The 23,698-nt window shown below is 45.7% G+C and overlaps 1 long non-coding RNA gene across 1 annotated transcript; it reads left to right on the plus strand.

Annotated features, from left to right (window-relative positions):
* Positions 1–1,412: 1,412 nt before the first annotated feature.
* Positions 1,413–2,377, plus strand: LOC311322493. Its single transcript, XR_014630935.1, has 3 exons — positions 1,413–1,508; positions 1,851–2,005; positions 2,242–2,377. It is a non-coding gene; the product is annotated as an uncharacterized lncRNA (long non-coding RNA).
* The last annotated feature ends 21,321 nt before the right edge of the window (positions 2,378–23,698 follow it).

Consider the following 23,698-nt stretch of genomic DNA (forward strand, 5'->3'; position numbering starts at 1 on the left):
ACTTACCAGAGATGAAGTGCGCACCACACAAAAAAGTGTTTGTTGGTCCCCAATCTGCTCTCTTTATGGCTTTAAACCACAGCTTTCGGCGGTTCCTCGGAAAAGGGTGACATCTCGAGGGGATGCTGAAGAATCTGAGGCCATCATCTTGTCCTTTTCTGTTTGTACAGTTCACAGCACAGCAGCTTTGAGGCATAATTAGCTACATGAAACGGAGCTCCTGGCTACTGTGGCGAGTTTGTTTGCCTTTTTACCCAGAGGCTGCGTGCTCACTCTGCTGTGACGTAGGCGGCGAACCCATCTGTAGGGAGGGAAAGTAATCTCATCGCCCCCTAGTGGTAGCGTTCCATAATGCCGAGAGAATGAATGGGATTTCCCGACACGTCTTTTGAAAAATGATATCTTGGTCAACACCGAAAAGTTAGTAGAATTTTTTTTAATTAATGAAAAAGCATTCAATTTATAACAAACAGGGAAATATACAATCAATAACATTTCTAAAATGAGTTATTAACCTCAACATACAGTACAATATGAAGGATATAAGCGAAAATTAAAAAAAGGAGCAGTTTGGCAAAGAATCCTGCCTACTTTAACTGTGAACCAGCAAGCAGTGACGTCACGGGATAGCCCGATTGCTAGCCTAATAGGACTGTAATACAACGTTACTGTCACGTTATGTAATGACGTTGCAGGGACCCATGTTGCCAATGTTTCTGCAACGTTGCAGTAAAGTCTAATTAGACTTAGGAGGGTAAAGTTATTTTCGACCATAGATGGACGTTGTCACAACATCGCCTGATGGTAACGTTGCAACTTACCTAAGTACAACTTATGTGCAACGTTGCTTCAACCCACTGTGTTAGTAGGGTAGGCCTGTTGTGGTATTTCCCATGCCTCTGTAATATGATCTTTAGAAACGTCGTTATACACAAAATAGCTTCCTCACTTGCTCCAGCACGCATGCGCACAGCGTGCTGGAGCAACGATTGCGCGCTATGCGCATGCGTGCTGGAGCAAGTGAGGAAGCTATTTCGTTTCGAAAGACGTTTCTAAAGATCATGGCATGTGAAAACCACAACAGTTATGCTCTATGTAAGCACAACTAGCGATTCATCAAGACAGTTTGATGAAAACAACCGTTTCGCGGCAGTATATAGGCCGTGTCCGAATTGCATACTACCTGCTACATGCTATATAGTAGGCACTATATAGTATGCATACTGCATACTATATAGTACCTACTGTTCCACAAAACGCGTGTAGTATGCGAGAAAATACAGCATGCTACTCGAGTCATCCAGCGGAAGTGACGGGATACGATACTGTTTACTCCCGCGAAGCTGTGGTACAATTATCCGGTGTTTTCTGTGATCATTGTGTGTATTATCCACAAAAATGTAGCCTTTTCCTGGGATGTGCGGCTGCTGCTGCCGCCAGGAGAAGACGTGTTAACGCTGCAAGGAGAAGAGCCGTCATGAGATCTTCTCGACATGCTTGTAGTTGAGGTAAATATTGAACGTTAGCTTGCTAGCTACGCTAGTTAGCTAGGTTAGTTGATAGCCCCGCATGTGCTGGCTTGGGGCTAGCTATACTGTTACATTTGTACCAGGGATGTTATATTAAATAGATTCTGAGAGGCAGGTAAGCAAAACAATAAAACTCAACTCATTTTAAAGAGGTGGGTAAACTAAGTTTACCTGGGTTTACTCATCACTACACGCCTGCTTTGTAATGTTACATTTTAGCTCTACAGATAATGACATCTATCTATTATCATATTGTAAAGACAAGTATATGCCATACGCACAAATGAGTTAAAGTTTGCCCTAATAATATTCCCCCTGTAGGCTCACATGGAAGACAGAGGTCCTCACCAAGTCAACCTCCACGTCCCTGCTGAGGACCTATTTTGACGGCTGGACACAAGGAGGGACTTCAGATTGTCAAAATCGACACAGAGGAACCTTGGTGATGGTCAGGAGGATGGGGCAAGACCATGGAGGTGCTAATAATAGCAATAACAATAATAATAATTAATTGCATTTAGAGCTTTTCTCAGTACTCACCCTTTACAATGGTCTTGTCATTCACAGACAGGTGCTAGTCTTTGGAGGTAACATTACATCAGTCATTTAGCATACACTGTTGTCCAGCATTACCTTAGTCATTTATTTAGCAGACACTTGTGTGTCTGCTAAACGACTTACAGTAGGCCTAATTGCATTTAACCATTTAAAGGTTGAAGACCTTGATGGTGGCCATGGTCCTGCTGCTGCAGATCATCCCAACCCTGGAGATGGCCTCAGAAAGTGTCTCGCAGCGGCAGCATCAGCACCAGCACAAGCTGCCTGGATCGCAGCTCTTGGTGAGCACGACTACCCCCATCCTGCCATAAGTAGTCAGTCTATCAGTTCATGAGTGTGCTTTGCCTTGTTCCTTATAGACAGCCTTGAGGCTTTAAACACCGATCAGTTGGTTATAGGCAGCCTTGAGGCATTTGTTTAAATGTATTTGTATTTAAATGTGTAACACTGTACATAGTAATCAGTTTAAGTATTTTGGGGGGAGACAACAGATCAGCGTTCTCCTGTCAGTACCTTTTGCAAGGAAAGCTAATGATCTGACCAAATATAAACAAGTCAAAAGTATATTTGAAGACCATTGTGTAATAAAAATATCCAAGAAATGTTTATGGTTGTGTTTCTTCCATTATACATGTAAAGGTTACTTCTTGATGTATTAACATTTCAACAAAGTGTAATATCTACACATCAGACACATTGTCTTGATATGTCTACAGGTCATGTACAGTAAAGAGGAAGGTCTTAACACAACACGCAGAGCACTTTGGACATGTAACTCCCTTATCAAGTAGTCGTTAGTCAGACACATTAAACAGTGATGCTTTCATAACCGTCTCTGAATAATTCCAATGAAGCATTGTGAACCAACATGTGTGTTCCGTCTTTTATGCCTAATTGCAAACTACAATGTCCATTAGGAATGTTCTTTTACTCTAATGACTGGTTTTAGGTATAGTGACATTTGTTCTTTGACTGGGAATACATTACAAGGAATGACACACAAACACCAATTTAATTCAAGAAAATACATTTAATAAAAAATAACAAAAACAATAATGGAACAAGATAAAACAGTTTTTTTTGACTGAGGCTTCTAGAAGCAACATCAGCCGGTCCTCCCTCTCCTTAAACAACCCCCTTTCCTCCCTCCACTCAGCCTTCATCTCTGCCTTCTCTCTCCCCCGTTCAACATCAGCCGGTCCTCCCTCTGGAGGACGGCCAACTCTTCCCTGTTTATGGGGAAGAGAAACACCACGCTGAAAGGCTTGGAGTAAGTTAACTTACGTATGCATTGTTCAGAAGCAATCCAGCGGTCTGTTTACTTTGGATATTGATTTATGTAGGACCTACATCTTAGAAGCTGGGCTGCAGGGGACGACGGAGACAGCCTGGATAAAGCACACAGAGAACCTTGTAGCCATGTACAAGGTGATTTTGATCTACAGGCTACATGATAGCAAATATATTGATAGGGACTCACAGTTTGTATGACACTAGAAAACTGTTATCTAACCTCATAGGACCTAAAGAGCCCCAGAACTGGGGTCAGCACAGAGGGAGGGGAGGCCACAGCCGCTTCGTGGAAGTGGTATTGGGTCTTGGAAGAGGCGATGGGGGCCACCCATGCAGCCGTCCTCCAGAGGATCATCGTCCCTGGTGTGGTCGTTGGTCCCTGTAATACATCCAGAAGTATTATGGGACAATGAATACTAATATATTAATATATGATATATGAACAGTTGAACTCGTTTAAATCATGGAATGAACAGACAATTGTTTAAACAACTTCAAGTAACGTTAGGCTCGGTGGCTTAGGTAAGCCATTTAACAACTCATCACAATTTCGACATTTCTTATACATTTCTTAAGCAATCATGGTCATATTACATGGAAATGTTACTCTGTTTGTCTTGATTCTAGCTATAATAACATTTAAGCTCTGACATTAATACGTTTTGAGCAAGAGCCGTCTGAACACCTGTAACGTTAGCAGCCTATTAACGTTAGCTGGGCTAGCTAGCTAACGTAACGTCCACCAGAGATCAATGCAAGCAGCTAGCTATCATGACGTTCTTTTTCGAAATGTCATTTCTACCCCACCTATATACACAAAACTGCATTTGTAGCTCTGTGTCGTTATAACTAAGATATCTGTCCGGAAAAATAATTTTTCCATCGACAAATTAAGTCAATACTTACATTTGAAAACTCCCGCTGCGGTCCCGGAGACCTCTTCGTTCGCCATCTTTTTTTATTTTTCTCACAGCCCAGTGACGTTTCACCTCTCGACTTCCGGAACAGTATGCTCTGGACTATGCTACATTTACGCCCATTTTTTCGCCGATTTCGCCTACTATATAGTACCTACTATGTAGTAGGCGAAATACAGTATGCACAGTTTTGATGCAGCATGCTGCATCTCGCCTACTATATAGCAAGTAGTATGCAATTCGGACACGGCCATAGATTTTTAGAAACTGCATTCTAAGTGCCCCGACCACAGCCATTACATGGATATACTGGCTCGCGCTGGATTTTACATTTCTTCTACATGCCTCCGAACTACAACAAAGTGATCTCGGTGAGACAAACGTCTTATAATATGTTGTAAATAAGGTCCAGGTTGTCAAAAACGAGCATTGTCCTTTAAATAACTTACCGCCACCACCACAGAAGAAGACTACCTCGGAAAAATTATTTCACTCGGACAGAACGCGTCTAAATAAGTTATTTAATGGTAGTGCCGAGACTTCAAAACCCAGCATTTGTTAAAATAGACCCTTTTGCTGAGGTAAGTGAAGTTTCATGTTTATCTGACACTTGTAAATATGAGCGCCTCTCCTAAATAGGCCGACACCGATTTATTTTGACGGCAAAGTGAATGGACCAGCAACGGACTGTTGTCTGGCATGAGCGAGCGGAATGCCACAACGGGACTGAGAAGGGCTAACTAGCTAACGGGACTGAGAAGGGCTAACTAGCTAACGGGACTGAGAAGGGCTAACTAGCTAACGGGACTGAGAAGGGCTAACTAGCTAACGGACTGAGAAGGGCTAACTAGCTAACGGGACTGAGAAGGGCTAACTAGCTAACGGACTGAGAAGGGCTAACTAGCTAACGGGACTGAGAAGGGCTAACTAGCTAACTGACTGAGAAGGGCTAACTAGCTAACGGACTGAGAAGGGCTAACTAGCTAACGGACTGAGAAGGGCTAACTAGCTAACTGACTGAGAAGGGCTAACTAGCTAACGGACTGAGAAGGGCTAACTAGCTAACGGACTGAGAAGGGCTAACTAGCTAACGGGACTGAGAAGGGCTAACTAGCTAACGGACTGAGAAGGGCTAACTAGCTAACGGACTGAGAAGGGCTAACTAGCTAACGGGACTGAGAAGGGCTAACTAGCTAACGGACTGAGAAGGGCTAACTAGCTAACGGACTGAGAAGGGCTAACGGACTGAGAAGGGCTAACTAGCTAACGGGACTGAGAAGGGCTAACTAGCTAACGGGACTGAGAAGGGCTAACTAGCTAACGGGACTGAGAAGGGCTAACTAGCTAACGGACTGAGAAGGACTGAGAAGGGCTAACGGACTGAGAAGGGCTAACTAGCTAACGGACTGAGAAGGACTGAGAAGGGCTAACTAGCTAACGTGAGCTTAGCACTTTCTTCACTCACTAACGGCTCTCGTTGTCATGGTTAATGTGAGACCGCGGGCAACTGACCGACCGTCGCACTCACACGCTTGCGTTTGATGCGTCAACTTTGACGGATGCCATTCACTTTCAATGGCTGCAGCCGAATGGCATTCTGGTTCCGTTGTTGTCCTGGTGCGTTGCGTTGCCTGAGTTGCTAGCGTCGAAAGTTAAAACATTTTGAACTTTCAGATGCGTTGCCGCTGCCGACCAATCAGATGTCTTGACGGAGAAAGACGTCATCGCAAGGCGGGATTTTCACATTTTTCGATACCAAGATGGAGGACAATCGCTGTTTGAATTGTTTGTTTTCAGGATAGGATGTACCCAATACCTGCGGGCACCACGTTCACGTTGCCTCAACCACAATGCATAAACGATCGCCACACGTTCGACCAGATTAGCATCCATGACAGCACTAAACGAAAAGCCGGGTGGGTTTTCAAAATAGTGCGCGCTAGCAGGTTCGGAGAATCTACTGCCTTTTGCGAGCGCAGTTTTGGACAATGTGATTGGTTGATTGGTTGTTGTTGTGTGCGGCAGCGAAAGTGAATGGCATCCGTCAATGTTTTAACAACATAGCTACTCTCAGCTTCCTTGTGGGAAAAAAAATGCTTATGGGCTCCCGCTCTGCTGCCCTTTCTCCTGGCCTCTCTCTCCACTCTTTTCTGGTGCCCAGATTTATGTATGGGCATGATGTTTATGATTTAACGTTAGGATATTAGTGCTAGTATTTGACAGCCAGCCGGTATAGTGACGTTAATGTCAAAAGAGGTGAGACTTGCCCGCATGAACAAGGCATGGACCAAACCATTTAAGAAGGGGGATATTGCTCAGGAAAGTACTTTTTAAATCTGTATTGCATTATTTGTGGCTTAATTTGAATTCTGATGCAGCATTAGTGTGACCTACTGATCTACATGCAGAATAATTTCGTCATAGAAAGAGGGACCTCTTGTTTTTTTTGTCTGCCCTGCTTGCTTGTGTGCCCTTATAATCATCATCACCTTTCACCGCTAATGGCGCTGCTGGTTTGACTCTGCTGGGGATCAAACCCCGAACCTCCCAGTCTCAGGGCGGATACTCGCCAGAGGACCGCTGAGCTGGTGTCACTAGCTGAATCCCAATCTGAGTGCGCAAACCGCACTTGCGGCCTGAGCACTTAATTGACGTCAGCTGGAAGGGCCAGAGGGTGCAGGGCCGTGAATTAAATGGGACAGCACTTCCAGCGGCGTGCCAAGCCAGTTTCGCTCAATGCCCCTCCCACTTCGTTTTCATTGGCTGCCGCGTCCCTCCGACGCAGAGGCTGCTCTGACGCTCCCCTCAGCTCTCCACTCGGCTCTACAAATTGACCGATTGACGTCTGTTTTAATTTAATAATAATTAAAAAACTAGTGCTGCGAGCAGCAGTGAGCGGGCCCTCGCACCCCACGCGTGTCGGGGTGCTGCGCCGTTAAAGGCTGTGCTATTTCGGTGTGCAGTACTGAGAGAAACTTCCTGTCACCAGTAGGTGGCGCTCCAGGCGTGACTCAATACCGAAGCATAGATGTGTTCAGGACGGTACCTTGATGAAGCGTGAGAAATGTTGAGTAAATCGGATAACGTATGTAGGAGTTATGAGGACTTCCTGTTTCACCAGTAGGTGGCGCTGTAAGTGTGACTCAATACCGACACATAGATGGGTTCAGAAGGCCACCTTCATGAAGCGTCAGCAATTTGGTGCAAATCGGATGATGTATGCAGGAGTTATGAGGACTTCCTGTTTCACCAATAGGTGGCGCTATACGTATGACGCAATACTGACACATAGATGTGTTCAGGACAGAACCGTCATGAAGCGTGAGATATATCGGACAAATCGGATAATGTATGGAGGAGTTATGAGGACTTCATGTTTCACCAATAGGTGGCGCTATAAGTATGATGCAATACTGACACATAGATGTGTTCAGGACAGAACCTTCATGAAGCGTGAGATATATCGGACGAATTGGATAATGTATGTAGGAGTTATGAGGACTTACTGTTTCACCAATAGGTGGCGCTATAAGTATGACGCAATACTGACACATAGATGTGTTCAGGACAGAACCGTCATGAAGCGTGAGATATATCGGACAAATTGGATAATGTATGTAGGAGTTATGAGGACTTCCTGTTTCACCAATAGGTGGCGCTATAAGTATGACGCAATACTGACACAAAGATGTGTTCAGGACAGAACCGTCATGAAGCGTGAGATATATCGGACAAATCCGATAATGTATGGACGAGTTATGGGGACTTCCTGTTTCACCAATAGGTGGCGCTATAAGTATGACGCAATACTGACACATAGATGTGTTCAGGACAGAACCCTCATGAAGCGTGAGATATATCGGACAAATCCGATAATGTATGGAGGAGTTATGGGGACTTCCTGTTTCACCAATAGGTGGCGCTATAAGTATGACGCAATACTGACACATAGATGTGTTCAGGACAGAACCGTCATGAAGCGTGAGATATATCGGACAAATTGGATAATGTATGGAGGAGTTATAAGGACTTCGTGTTTTATGGCGAAATGTCAAACTTTGGCGGGGTGCCACGGCAAGGGTGTTTGGTGAAAACTCAATTTTTTTGATAACTTTTGATCACAAAGGTCTTAAGATGAAGCTGACCCGATATGAAGTTGATCGGATGAAATCTGTAGGAGGAGTTCGTCGAAGTACGAGGCATGGAAATGGTCAAAACAAGGACAAAATGGCACATTAAAAGCAAAATGGCGGCCTTCCTGTTGCATGTTGGGTATAGCTTTAAAAGACATTTTAGTGCGTCTCGATGAACTACATAGGCCCTCCGAATTTCGTTCGCCTACATCAAACTGAAAGGTGGGGCTCGCCATTTTAGATTTTCCAGGGGGCGCTCTTGAGCCGTTTTGCCACGCTTATTTCCGTCACCCATGAATTATCAAATTTTTCACCGGGACTGACGTATCTGCAAAGTTTCATCCGTTTTCATCGATGTTTAGGCCGCCAAAAAGGCATTTGTTTGGGGAGAAGGAGAAGGTAGAAGGTAGAACTAGGGCTGCGAGCAGCAGTGAGCGGGCCCTCGCACCCCACGCGTGTCGGGGTGTGGCGCCGTTAATGGGTGTGCTATTTCGGTGTGCAGTACTGAGAGAAACTTCCTGTCACCAGTAGGTGGCGCTCTAAGCGTGACTCAATACCGAAGCATAGATGTGTTCAGGACGGTACCTTGATGAAGCGTGAGAAATGTTGAGTAAATCGGATAACGTATGTAGGAGTTATGAGGACTTCCTGTTTCACCAGTAGGCGGCGCTGTAGGTATGATGCAATACTGACTTACAGAAGTGTTGAAGATGCGACCTTCATCAAGCATGAGCAATTTGGAGTAAATCGGATAATGTATGTAGGAGTTATGAGTACTTCCTGTTTCACCAGTAGGTGGCGCTGTCAGTGTAACTCAATACCAACGCATAGATGTGTTCAGAAGGTGACCTTCATGAAGCGTCAGCAATTTGGTGCAAATCGGATGATGTATGCAGGAGTTATGAGGACTTCCTGTTTCACCAATAGGTGGCGCTATAAGTATGACGCAATACTGACACATAGATGTGTTCAGGACAGAACCGTCATGAAGCGTGAGATATATCGGACAAATTGGATAATGTATGGAGGAGTTATGAGGACTTCCTGTTTCACCAATAGGTGGCGCTATAAGTATGACGCAATACTGACACATAGATGTGTTCAGGACAGAACCGTCATGAAGCGTGAGATATATCGGACAATTTGGATAATGTATGGAGGAGTTATGAGGACTTCCTGTTTCACCAATAGGTGGCGCTATGAGTATGACGCAATACTGACACATAGATGTGTTCAGGACCGAACCGTCATGAAGCGTGAGATATATCGGACAAATTGGATAATGTATGGAGGAGTTATGAGGACTTCCTGTTTCACCAATAGGTGGCGCTATAAGTATGACGCAATACTGACACATAGATGTGTTCAGGACAGAACCGTCATGAAGCGTGAGATATATCGGACAAATTGGATAATGTATGGAGGAGTTATGAGGACTTCCTATTTCACCAATAGGTGGCGCTATAAGTATGACGCAATACTGACACATAGATGTGTTCAGGACAGAACCGTCATGAAGCGTGAGATATATTGGACAAATTGGATAATGTATGGAGGAGTTATGAGGACTTCGTGTTTTATGGCGAAATGTCAAACTTTGGCGGGGCGCCACGGCAAGGGTGTTTGGTGAAAACTCAATTTTTTTGATAACTTTTGATCACAAAGGTCTTAAGATGAAGCTGACCCGATATGAAGTTGATCGGATGAAATCTGTAGGAGGAGTTCGTCGAAGTACGAGGCATGGAAATGGTCAAAACAAGGACAAAATGGCACATTAAGAGCAAAATGGCGGACTTCCTGTTGCATGTTGGGTATAGCTCCAAGAGACATTTTAGTGTTGCTCGATGAAATACATATGCCCACCGAATTTCGTTAGCCTACATCAAACTGAAAGGTGGGGCTCGCCATTTTAAACTTTCCAGGGGGCGCTCTTGAGCCGTTTTGCCACGCCCATTTCCGTCACCCATGAATTATCAAATTTTTCACCGGGACTGACGTATCTGCAAAGTTTCATCCGTTTTCATCGATGTTCAGGCCGCCTAAAAGGCATTTGTTTGGAGTAAAGGAGAAGGAGAAGAAGGAGAAGGAGAATAATAATCCTTCGAGTTTCAATAGGGCCTCGCACCGCCAGTGCTCGGGCCCTAATAATAATCCTTCGAAATTCAATAGGGCCTCGCACCGCCAGTGCTCGGGCCCTAATAATAATCCTTCGAAATTCAATAGGGCCTCGCACCGCCAGTGCTCGGGCCCTAATAATAATCCTTCGAAATACAATAGGGCCTCGCACCGCCAGTGCTCGGGCCCTAATTATGTTGGGTGGGATATGTTTGCAGCATGTGGATTTCAAGATAAATGTTGTGTTATCTGCAAATGTCATCATTTATGTGTGATGCACTCGGATCATGACTCGGATGCACTCAAGCACCGTGTCACATGAGACGCGGTGGGCTGTGGGTATTTTCTGCTACTAAGTCCGCGAAATTGCGGACTTTCGGTAAGTGCGGTTAAAGTGCGCAAAATGGCGGCGTGGCGCACTTGTGGACCTAGCAATTCCGTTTTGGAACTACCCTGAGCCCTTGTGGACTTAGCGGGAACGCGCATGTAAGGCCACAAGGCCGCGAGTGCTCTGCACTCTCGCCTAAGTGCGCGATTTGGGATTCAGCTACTGTTGATTGAATCCCAAACCCGCAGACCAGAGTGAGGATCCAGTTGTCGAGGAACAGGCAGGATTCAGATGTACATGTAAAACCCGGGAAGAACCATAAACAGACAACCTGACACTGACTAACTAGAGACAACAGGTCGCACAAAGGGGTTGATGACAAGGGGGAGGGGGCTAGGAGACACCTAGCGATGACAGAAGGGAAGATATCTGGGGCCTCATTTATCAAAGAGCGTGTAAATTCAGGTGTAAAAGAGGGCGTACGACGAAAACGAGGAAAATGCGAAAAGTAGCGTACGACGAGAATATTTACACGCTTTTCGGATCTATCAAAAATGTCGTACACGCTGCTGCGCCAAATTCACCACAGAAAATCCGAAGGTGGCGGAGGAGAGAGCGTACGCGCACGCGCCCCGTGTTCCGCCCTCTCCACGCCCAAATTCAACCATATATGGTCAAAACTATGACAGCGCACAACGTGGATACCCCGGAAGGAACCGACATAATATAGCGTGGAGCATAGGAAAGACAAATACGTTTATGGAAAAACGCGGAAAGAAGACAAACTTGTCGGAGACGGAGGTGCATGTGCTTGTTGGTGAGGTCCACGCGAGGAAACAAATCATCTTCGGAAGGTAAGCTATTTGTACGAGCCTACATTTGTCTGATTGCTCCTACAGTTTAGGTAGCCTACTGTACGTTTCGTGCATCCTGTATGTGGCGTAGGCTACACGGACATGCTGTATTATGTGGCTGTGAGGAAAGCAAACATTCCACACATTCTGTGGTAGGCTATGATTGATTTAGGACCAAAAACAGGGAACGATAACACAGATGACCACTTCATAATGTTAGACCACATTAAACATTTTCCCCGCTGGGAAATTAAGACTCTCATCTAAATCACCCGGTAAATCACACTTAAGCATTTATTTGGCTGCCAACAGAAAAACATATCAATTGAATATGGCTACACAATAAAATGTTTAATGCATAATCAAGTTAACAGACAAACTCAAAGAAAATCACTGAAATTGTTTCTCCAGACTCTGACGTGGGGTGGGACTCAGAGGAGGGGGAGTCTGCAGTGGTCCTTGACCTGACGGTCGTGCCCCCGCCGGTTGCAGCCTTTACATCCAGCGCCACGACCTCCAGTGCCTCCACCTCCAGCACACCGGCCTCCACCTCCAGTGCCATCTCCAGCGCCTCCGTCTCCCGTCTCCACCGCCCACGCCACCACCTCCGGCTGCCAGCGTCCCTGCCTCAAGGGTCCCTGAGGGCTGGGCTGCCTCTCAGACGCTGTGCTGGAGGCTCATGACCCTAGAGGCCCAGAGGGAAATGGCAGAAGGGATTGGGGCAGTTGTGGGGCAGTTGTGCAGCAGTTGGTGGAGGTCACCACACTACACCACCAGAGCCAACAGGACATCCTCATTGCACTTCATTCCCTCACACATGCTGTCACGGACCTCACACTGTCACTCACTACCACACTCACGGACCTCACACATTCACTCACAAACGCACTCACACACCTCACACAGTCACCCACCAACAGACAATAAAATGGTAGAAATGTGAACCTTACTTGTTTGTGTCTTCATAGCTGGCGCATGACCTCAGTGTGGGCCCTTTGGCCCCGCTGGTAAACCTCATGACGGGGAGGGGGCTGAGGGCTTGGGTCCTCATTTTGTGGTGGGGTCTTGACTGGTTCTCATTCTTATCAGCTTTGAATATACATCTTGGCAAACATAACAGAATGATGTACAAGGAGGGGACAGATACTTAGTGAAAGTACTATTGGTTGCTAGTAAAAAGACAATAATGAGGGCTTGGTATAAGGTGGAACCCCCAACCAAGGAGCAGTGGTGGGTGTTGTGGAGGAGATTTATGAGATTTATTTATGCATTGAGGATGCAGGAAGGAAAGTTTGAAGGGAGATGGGAAAAATGGATGGATTATAGAAGGAAGTGTGATGATACCACTAGTATTAAAATTGTCATATTTGAGTAAGAAAAAAAAGCTGCATGGATGGAAGTACCCATAAGCTGTTATTGTAAGTTTTTATGTTTTATTGTATTGTCGTTGTATGGATGGAAAATGCTAATAAAGATTAAAGTAAAAAAGACAAAGAATATGTATCTTGGCTATGCACACACCAACAAGCCAGCCGTCACGCGCAGCGCCTGCCTCCAGTCTAGCCCCTACCCTGCTGTGCGCCAGGATGAATGAGTCATGCGTGGAGCCAGGCCACCGTGCCACTACACTTGTGATGAGCATGTCGGCGTCACATATGATTTGGGTATTTATAGTGTGCACATTTTTGCGATTCTCAAAGACGTATTCATTCACTGATGGTGCCCTTATGTGGGTGCAGTCGCCATCGCCGTCACCTCTTTGGAGTTCTATCTCGGCCAGTAGGCCGAGTAGCGCCGGATTCATTTAGGCTCGCATTACGCACAGGAGGACTGTCATTTATATGCTTACCAAACAGCAAACAGGTCCACATGATCACATATTAATGACAATCTAATTGGTCAATTATTGCCGTTTGATGGAGTGCCTGCATTAGGTGTGTGACATATAGCGCGGAAAGGTTTGGGACAGCGCATAGGTTCAGTTTGGGGAACAAATCCATATCGGACCATTAATGAGCCGGTTAGAGGACACGTCTAATCTTGCATTGCGATATATGTTGGTGCTGAATTGGGCTATTAGCCTACATGATTGTGCGTTCATGAACTGTCGCTCTTATTCTCTACATCAAACATTGTAATTCACCGACGCACCACCTGCGTCGCCAGTTCCCCCTGTGTTCAAAAAGGGTGTAGAAAACCGTGTAAATCGGTAGGACAAGTTGAGAGGTGTCCTACAAAAGCGCGTAGAAAGGCGACTAAATTTTCGCCCTTTCGGCTTGATAAATCGCAATGTGGGGGGGGAAAATGGCGTACGCCTGAAATCGCGAAAAAGACCGTGTAAAATATGGCGTACCTCAATGATAAATGAGGCCCTTGGTGACACATGGTGAAGGAATTGGACGTGGGGGAAGCAGGGCGCCCCCTACTGGACCTGAAAAGTAATTACTCAAGAATGACAACTTCCATTTCTGCACCTCACAACTCTTTCCATATTCATTCCAATCAAATTAGTTTTAGCCGTGATTTAAGAACAGTCAGTGTGGGCACTATGTTAACATAGAGGGGCAGCTCGTTCCACCGTTTGGGGGCTACAGCTGAGAAAGCTTGGTCACCCCTGGTCTTCAGTCTTGTCTTAAGGAGGGTCAGCGGACCTCACTGACCTCGAGGGGACATATATTTGTAAAAGGTCAAAGATGTAGGGTGGAGCAAACCCATTTAAAGATTTAAAAGCAAACTAAATCTTCAAGTGAATCCTAAACGCAGCGGGAGGCGGTGGAGGGAGGCCAGAGCAGAGGACATGTCCTCTCGCCCGCGTGCTCCAGACGAGCAGCAGGGCTATGGACCAACTGTGAGCGTGAGAGGGAGGCTTGGCTAACGCCAACATAGAGTGCATTGCAAGAGTACCTGTTGTGATAAAAGCATGAATAAGACTCTCAAAATCATTAAAACCTTCTTAACCTTGGATAAAAGCCTCAGCTGGTAGAAAGACAGAATTCTTTGTGTTTAGTTTAGATGGCAATCGCTACCACAGAATGGTAGATCAAGTTCAGAATGGTTCTACGTACATCGAAGGACCTAAGCCTCCTCAGAGAGTAAAGTCGGTTCTGTCCCTTCTTGTATTTGACCTCTGTGTTTCTGGCCCATTCTAGCCTGTTGTCCAGGTGCACCCCTAAATATACGACTGGACCACGTTAACATCAACCCCCTGGATGCAAACGGGAGACATTGGAGCCCTTTGAGGAGAATGGCGGTTATCAGAGAAATGTATTTGTCAACCTGATCCTGTTAGCTGTTTCTAATTATGATGATTAGCCCCTGAATGTGGCTGTCGGACGCAGTTTCTGTAAGAAACTGTGTCTCCCTTCCATAGACTTATGAGATATAGATGACATTCCATGGTTGGTTCACCCTGTGACAGACACCAATTGTTGTGGTAAGATAGAGGTCTGGGCGCCGAGGCGGCGTAAATTAGCTTGACCTCCCAAGGTCATAAGCCACAGAAGAGACCAGAAAGAGTCTTATCTTATTGATTTGGAGCAGACAGCCACAGGCAGGAGGCCAACATTAGACTAAATGCCATCGTCTTTTTTATGCTAAACCTCTTGTAATAAATATATTTTGATTGTCGCTCAAATCCCGTGTTGGAGAGATTAATTTGGAATACATCAGAACACAGGGACACTGGACTGTGTGGTATTACGGGAGATTGGGGTGCCGTCTTTTATTGAAATCAAAACACCGCAGAGCTGAATAAGGACAATGATAAAAGACAACGAGAGTCAACACCTTCCTTTTGAAGTCTACCACCATCTCCCTGTTTTTCCCTACATTAGGCTGCAGGTGATAATATGCTGTGAACCACTCAACAAAGTCAAATCAAATCAAACTTTATTTGTATAGCGCATTTCACACACAGAGGCAACACAATGCGCTTTACAGAGAACAAGGGAGGTGGGCATACGACCCACCTCTACATATTCCAGAGGGAAGAAAAAACAGTTTCACCCGAGGGCTAGAAAAGTGAGCTGTAAAAATTCTTCCCTGAGCCCTCTCAACAAGACAATCGAGCAAGCTCCTGGAAAATGTTTGTCTATTGGCTAAGAACATATACAGAGCAGTAAACATGGGCTAGATATTTCATAAGAGAGACAGGCCTAACAGGAGAGTGCACAAATAGTTACAGAGAAGTTGCCTACTTGGTACTGTAGGCCATTATGTGTTCGCTATCCCTGAAGTCTCTAATATGATATTCCTCCATTAGGCCTCTGTATTCCACCTCCTGTCCTCCTCTTACACATCCACCAATGGTCAACTTCTGCAGAGGGCAAGTCTCCGAGTTGTATCTGAAGTCTGATGTGTGGCGAGAGCAGGAAGGGACACAAGACTGGCCCTTGTGAGGCCCCTGTGATGCTGTAGATGTAACAGTGTTGAAGGCACTTGAGAAATCAAAGAACATGATCCTGTCCAGATGGGAGTGGGCCCACGTAGGTAGATGATGGCGTCGTCCACTGTGGGACAGGAAGCTGCACCTTTTGATATGTAGAGCACTTTGGTTATATGATGTGCACATGTCTGTGGTTATGTTGAGGGGTTCTGCTGTTGTCTGTTGGACCAACTTAGAACCCATTAGATTCTGGAGCAGATACGAATCACATGGCGGGTCCACTAGCCGCCCAAACACGGCTGGCCATTCACCTCCATTCATTTTTAGACCAGGTTTACGCTAAGACTACCACAATGATTTTCATGAAACTCTGTGGAGGGGTTTAGCGTGGGTCGACTAACAACCCATTCAATTCTGGCATGGATCCGACTCACGGGGCGGATCCTCGAGCTGCCCAAACACAGACGGGCCAGCCATTCACCACCATTCATTTTTTGGACTGGGATTACTCAAAAACTACCAGATCACTTTTCATGAAAATTGGTTTAGGGGTCTAGCATGGGCCAATTTAGAACCCATTCAATTTTGTAATAAAGCACTTCAAAGTTCAAGTATCGATTTGTCTTTGTAGGTTTGTGGTAGTTACAGTATACTGGGATGTCGTTCCATGCTATACCAAATAATATCGATTCATTTTATTTGACAGGCATTTATTTCAATACACATGGCACATAATCTGTGTGTTGTACAGAGGTCATTGGTTAACATAAAGTCATGCATTTTAGTGAAATAAAGTTTAGATGACATCATTCCAGATTGTTTTTAAATATACAGGCAGATCTATGAGTGGTATTGCGCCACCTGCTGGATGTTTGTAGTGTAGTCCACTTCATGTCGTCATATTCTCCACATGTTGTAGATCCATCAGTAGCTCCTTTAACAGTCTATGATTTTCCCACAGTGTAGTCTGTTAGCTCACAGTATGACTTACACATCTTATCTCATCGGGGACAGCAGAGTAGACTACCTTAACTCCCCTCTAACGCTTCAGAGTAGACTACCTTAACTCCCCAGTAGACTACCTTAACTCCCCTCTAACGCTTCAGAGTAGACTACCTTAACTCCCCAGTAGACTACCTTAACTCCCCTCTAACGCTTCAGAGTAGACTACCTTAACTCCCCAGTAGACTACCTTAACTCCCCTCTAACGCTTCAGAGTAGACTACCTTAACTCCTCTCTAACGCTTCAGAGTAGACTACCTTAACTCCCCAGTAGACTACTTTAACTCCCCAGTAGACTACTTTAACTCCCCTCTAACGCTACAGAGTAGACTACCTTAACTCCTCTCTAACGCTTCAGAGTAGACTACCTTAACTCCCCAGTAGACTACTTTAACTCCCCAGTAGACTACTTTAACTCCCCTCTAACGCTACAGAGTAGACTACCTTAACTCCCCAGTAGACTACTTTAACTCCCCAGTAGACTACTTTAACTCCCCTCTAATGCTTTAGAGTAGACTACTTTAACTCCCCTCTAATGCTTCAGAGTAGACTACTTTAACTCCCCTCTAATGCTTCAGAGTAGACTACTTTAACTCCCCTCTAATGCTTTAGAGTAGACTACCTTAACTCCTCTCTAACGCTTCAGAGTAGACTACCTTAACTCCCCTCTAATGCTTCAGAGTAGACTACCTTAACTCCCCTCTAATGCTTTAGAGTAGACTACCTTAACTCCCAAGTAGACTACCTTAACTCCCCAGTAGACTACCTTAACTCCCCTCTAATGAGTGTTGTGAAACAAAGGCAAAGAATGGGAACTGATGTTGCATCCTTGCAGAGCAGCTTCCGTTTAGCATCAGGTTATTCAAGATTCAAACATTAATTACATATAATTTACATTATTCAACAGTCAAAGGACTTTATTGTAGTTCGACTCTCAAGTTATTTTAGGAACAAATGAACACACTTCATCAATGAAAGCTGCAAGATTGAGGGTCAAGATTGTATATCATTTTTGATAAAAATCTGAAATTAAAGCAGAAATTATTTTTTCATTAGTAGTAGTAGTGTCCATTTTGACATTGATCTCATGACGGCCCTTTTGTTTTTTTGGCTTCTCTTGTATTGTATCTATATCACTAGGAAAATGGATATTCAAAAATGAAGTCTCCGACGTACTTCAGGCGAGGCACGGATGTCAACGCCAGGCTAATCGGCAGAGGCTTATCAGTCACACCCCGTATGACGTAACCCACCAGCTGACTGTCAGCTGTCATAGCATTGGTTCAGCTCGCTAGAGCGCATGTATTTAAGATGTCAAAACATGTCATTGTTCGCTCTTGCCATTACTGCTGATCGCTCATATCTGCGCGCTCGCTGCTTCCGCGTTCTCTGCTCTTGTGTCCGCTCTTGCCATTACTGCTGATCGCTCGTATCTGCCCGCGATGTCCTCGCTGCCTCCGCGTTCTCTGCTCTCGCGTTCCATGTTCGTGTTTTGGGGCGTTTTTTGCTACCTGCTACCCGCGATGTCCTCTTAAGTCCGTGGTCCGTTTAGTGGCGTCGTGGAGTGCCGGATTCCGAGGAGCACGTCCCTCTGTAGCACCGTTGTGCAATAATTTTGATTGTGGTTGCGTATGGTTTGGTTGCTTCGCGTAGCTTGCGTTGGGAGTTGGGAAGTCCATTTTGAAGCGTTGCCTCCGCCGCCGGCCACTGGGTTTCATTCATGAGCCGCTGATGTCACAGGTTATCCATGCCTCGTCCGCTGTTATTACGCAACTGTCGTAATGTAGGCCCTACGCCGGGTGCTATTCACCATTGAAATGTGTGCGGTTTCGGGCGTGAACGTGCCTATGTGGATTCTCGGTATATAATCGGTTCATCAAAATCCTCCCCTCGTGGCTTGTTTTGTGAGTTCGCTGGCTGGTGCTGGCTACATGACAGGCTATGCTGCTTGCTTGCTAGCTAGCTGACCTTCGTCAAGGTTTCCCGTATTGCACATAGGGGTATCGTTATATTTGGATTGCTAATACTAGCTGAATGATTCTCGCGTTTCAATTTTGTTGCAGCCCGAGGGTTCCAGCAGAACTGCTGCTCTACTCGCTAGCACCCATGATTTGTGAGTGCCGCCACGCAGCAGGCGTTAGCCGTTCGGTGTAGCTAATGCTAGCTGGGTCCCGTTAGCCGAATTGCCTTCAGCCGTGTCCAAACCTAGTGTTGGAAACAACATCAACGATGATGCACCTTACCAATTGTTGCAGTTTATTAGCTTTCTAAATAGTTTGGGTCAGTGGCATCAGGCTACCGCAATGGTTACTTAGGGCAACGTAATGTAAATTGTGCATTGTAATGAATTTAATACAAGCCATTATGCTCTGCAATCTGCTGCGTGTGTGTGACTATCATGGCTGTATTAGGTAAAACGCAGTGCTTATTCTTTGCAACATTTTCGTTTGGTCACCTGCACCTCCGCTGCGCCGGTGTTTGGGGCAGGGTTTACGGGCTTTTAATTCTTCATTTGAAAGGAATGTATGCTACGCTTTTCACGCTTCAATGTCGGATGTGTCATTATATGCTTTGTTTGGAATCCTGCAATTGCCTCTTCGCATTTAGCCTCTCTGCGTTTATATCAAAGACTGATCACCAGAATGATAATACTGTCGTGGCTGCCACTGTTGTGTTGCCGTAGCCTACAAATATCTGAACAATATGTGCATTCGGTTGGTTGTTTTCCATCCACCCATAACGGGATGGGGAATGGGCACCGCGAAGCGGTCAATTCTCGCCCATGCAGGAGCCGGGCGCCGCCCCCCCTTGCCCCAGCCGATCTGCGCGCCTGGCCCTCCATATGAATGCCGGCTCCCGTTCGTTCTTCGCCGGCTGGACGGTTTTCCCTCTGCCAACCCGGGCCTGGGTGTCGCGGCCCTGCGTAGCACCTTCTCCCGGCTGGGCGTTCCTCTGTCCGACGGGAACCGGTCCTCGGTGTCCTCTTGGATAGCGCTACTATAAAATTAAATCAATAAATGAATGACAAATCGATGTATAAATAAGTAGATAAATTAAATAAATAAATAAATGAAGAAAAAGATGTAAAAAAAGACAAATGCTGGCTCTCTGCCCTTCGGCGCTGGATCGGGTTCGGGGTGTTATGCGCGGCATGCAGGGGCGTTTAGTTATTGCTGGATGGGAGCTGCTCTCCTCGCTCGGGCGTCTGAACTTGCATGCGTGTCATGCCTCCGGGCCGCTCTTCGTTTCCCGGCTTCCCACGCTGCCCGGTCCGTCGAGCGCTGCGGGACCTGGTCTGCTCGGACGTGTGCTTTCATTCGGACCTCCGTTTGGTCCCCGTTGTGTGACGGGTGGAACGGCGTTTCTGTTTGTTCCGCATCGGCTGCGACTCGTCCGTGTCCCTCCGGTGTTTATTGATGTTGCGGCCTCTGTGGTTTTTGGGGGATATGTTCGGTAACCGATTTTCTAGCGCTCGGCCTACCGAACTGACCTCGCCGCTACCAAGTCAGTTTCACGGCGCATGGAGCTGTATCTCTGTCGTCGCTAATATTTTGCGGGGCCCTCAGTGGTCTAGGAAACGCTTTCTCTTCTGCGATAACGAAGCACCGTGAATATTATCAACTATGATCGTTTGTACATTCCGTTCATTAATAATTCATGCGCTGCCTCACATGGCTGTCCGGTTAGGGGAACTTCATTTCCACCTGTCCTCATCCCCGGCCTCAACAATCAAATCGCTGACTCGCTTCCCTGTTTGATTTACAGAAGTTCCGCTGACTGTGCTCGGCTGTGGCCCAGTCCGGCCTGGTCTGCCCTCCTTTGGCAGACGGTTCTGGACCAAACGATGCCCTCGGGCCCTCCTGTAATCCCCTGCCCGATGCATGAGAGCTGGTCTAGCCAAGACTACATTAACCAATACGACGGCATGGTCTTATTTCACTGCGTTCTGCTCCACATTTGATGTACCTTCATGCCCGTAACATTTCGGTTTTAATAGCTTTTATAGTCCATTGTGTTGAGCCTAGACGGCTGCGGCCTCAATCGGTTAAAAGTGTCATAGCAGGTGTACAATTTCACATGCGCTGCCTGGACCCCTTCATCGGTATACGAACGCTACCTCGGGCCCGGCGTCCAGGCCGTTTTGGATGCTCAAAGCGATGAGCGGACTGTAACCAAGTTGTGTTGTCACTGCGGACTTCACGTGGTTCGTGCGGATGTACTCTAGCCTTATTTAAAATGCATAGTGTAATTGCTTGTGAAACTATTAATTAATAAACTTATTAGTAAATTAATAATTATACATTTCTTAATAAAATTAGAATTAATATTGGCTAATAATTATAATTATCTATTATTAATGAACTCTGTTATACATCCATGGTGAAACGGCACGTTTGTTGGTTAAGAGCTCCCCCTGCTGGCTATTCAGGTTCTTACAGGCTGCAATTGGCTATCCATTCTAGTCAGAGCGCTCCGCCGACCCCTTCGTGTAACACGTGGGCCTCGGAGCTGCCGGCGCGTTCATCTAAATTATCGCCTAAAATTATCGAGTGGAAGCTAGTGTTTCCACTCGGAGCTGCTGGTGTGGTTGTTTTGGGGGGTATTGCTGCATTCTTCTGCTATTCCACTATGCGTCGGCTAGTGGAAGCCGGGGAATTAAACTAGCTTAGTCTCTGTGGCTCTCTGTGGTGATCGTGGGCCGAAACATCTCCGAAGGGCCATCCAGCGGTCCCTCCGGTCACCATGGAGGCAGAGACACTAGGCCGTATCTCCTTCGGACTCCATGAAGCGCTGGCCCGTGGAGGCCATGGACTATAATTTACAGCAGTCCTCCTGTGGCTCTCTTTGACGGTCTTAGTGGGCTGAGTTACCTCCGAGCGTCTTCCCGATCGCGGCCCACTCTGATCGTCATAGAGGCAGGGGGCTAGATGCCGTTCCCTCTTCTGGCACTCTGGCCCAAGCGGCCCAGAGGGGGGGAACATCTAGATTGCCGCTTTCGCGTGGAAGGCAGGGGGCCCCCGAACAGATCACACCGGCAAAATTCATATGCGTAAAAAATTAATATGCCGTATATATTGTTGCATGCTAATAAATGGGTCAATTTTGACTAAAGTGATCTCGACTGAATATGGATTTGTTTTAAAATGTTAGCAGTTCTTGTCTAATTTAAACAGTTCCCATCTAGAAATAGAGGTGATATCATTCCTGGTTATGAAACCTATGGATAATTTTCTTAATTCCTAAACAATAAGGTGATTGTTGATGAATGAAGTATCCTGGATGATTGATCACTATCTTGCACACGTGTGTCTTATGCATTCATCAGCGTCACTGCTCTTTTCCTTAACTTGTTGTGACGTCACCACGTATGCACCATATCTCCACTAGATGGCACACAACTATCAGGAACTGACGAGGCAAACTTGAGAGGCTTGTGAATACAACAGCACGAACAGTTACAAAATCCTATCTGGTTGACGATGCGCTGTGAATCCATTGCTTAAAGGATTAACATGGTGGTTCAATATAACACTTTCCAGGTATCTTTAGGCAACAACAAAACACATGTGTTTAACTATTTCAGAATTCATCCATACAAATTCTTTTAAAACATGTTTTTAGAGGTCTGAATCTGCCACTCAAAAAGTTCACTCACTCAAAACTGGGTGTGATTATTAACAACTGATTGACAGTTCTCTGAGCAAATGACCAACTGGAATCATTCTGATTGACAGGCGTGTTCCCCGTTACCATAGCTACCACCGCTCCGAGCTAGACAACACGAGCTAGAGTCCCAGTATTGGAAATGTAGTGATCTGGCTACAAGAAAAGGGCAAATTATAAAAGCGATTAGTAATAGCATCGTTATTTTGCATATGCAAAACAGCATAAATTACAACAATAGGCTATTTATCAGTAAGTTGATTACATTATATCGAATTAAGTTTGAGCGAGAGATAATCGGGAGATTCTTGTGGAGACAAACTGACTTATATCCAACTTTGACTTGGATAACTATTGGCCTATACAACAAAGCACACTCACAACAGTTATGGTAGGATATCGCTTCGGAAACCTTACAGCACAGTTTGCACCTGGTGCAAGTAGATTTTATGCCAGGGAAGAGTACAGTATGGTGCACTGTGTTTATACCAGGGAAGAGTACAGTATGGTGCACTGTGTTTATGCCAGGGAAGAGTACAGTATGGTGCACTGTGTTTATACCAGGGAAGAGTACAGTATGGTGCACTGTGTTTATGCCAGGGAAGAGTACAGTATGGTGCACTGTGTTTATACCAGGGAAGAGTACAGTATGGTGCACTGTGTTTATGCCAGGGAAGAGTACAGTATGGTGCACTGTGTTTATACCAGGGAAGAGTACAGTATGGTGCACTGTGTTTCTGCCAGGGAAGAGTACAGTATGGTGCACTGTGTTTATGCCAGGGAAGAGTACAGTATGGTGCACTGTGTTTATACCAGGGAAGAGTACAGTATGGTGCTCTGAGTTTCTGCCAGGGAAGAGTACAGTATGATGCGCTGTGTTTATGCCAGGGAAGAGTACAGTATGGTGCACTGTGTTTCTGC

This window comes from Borostomias antarcticus (genome assembly GCF_949987555.1).
Source record: "Borostomias antarcticus genome assembly, chromosome: 20".
Lineage (NCBI taxonomy): Eukaryota > Metazoa > Chordata > Actinopteri > Stomiiformes > Stomiidae > Borostomias > Borostomias antarcticus.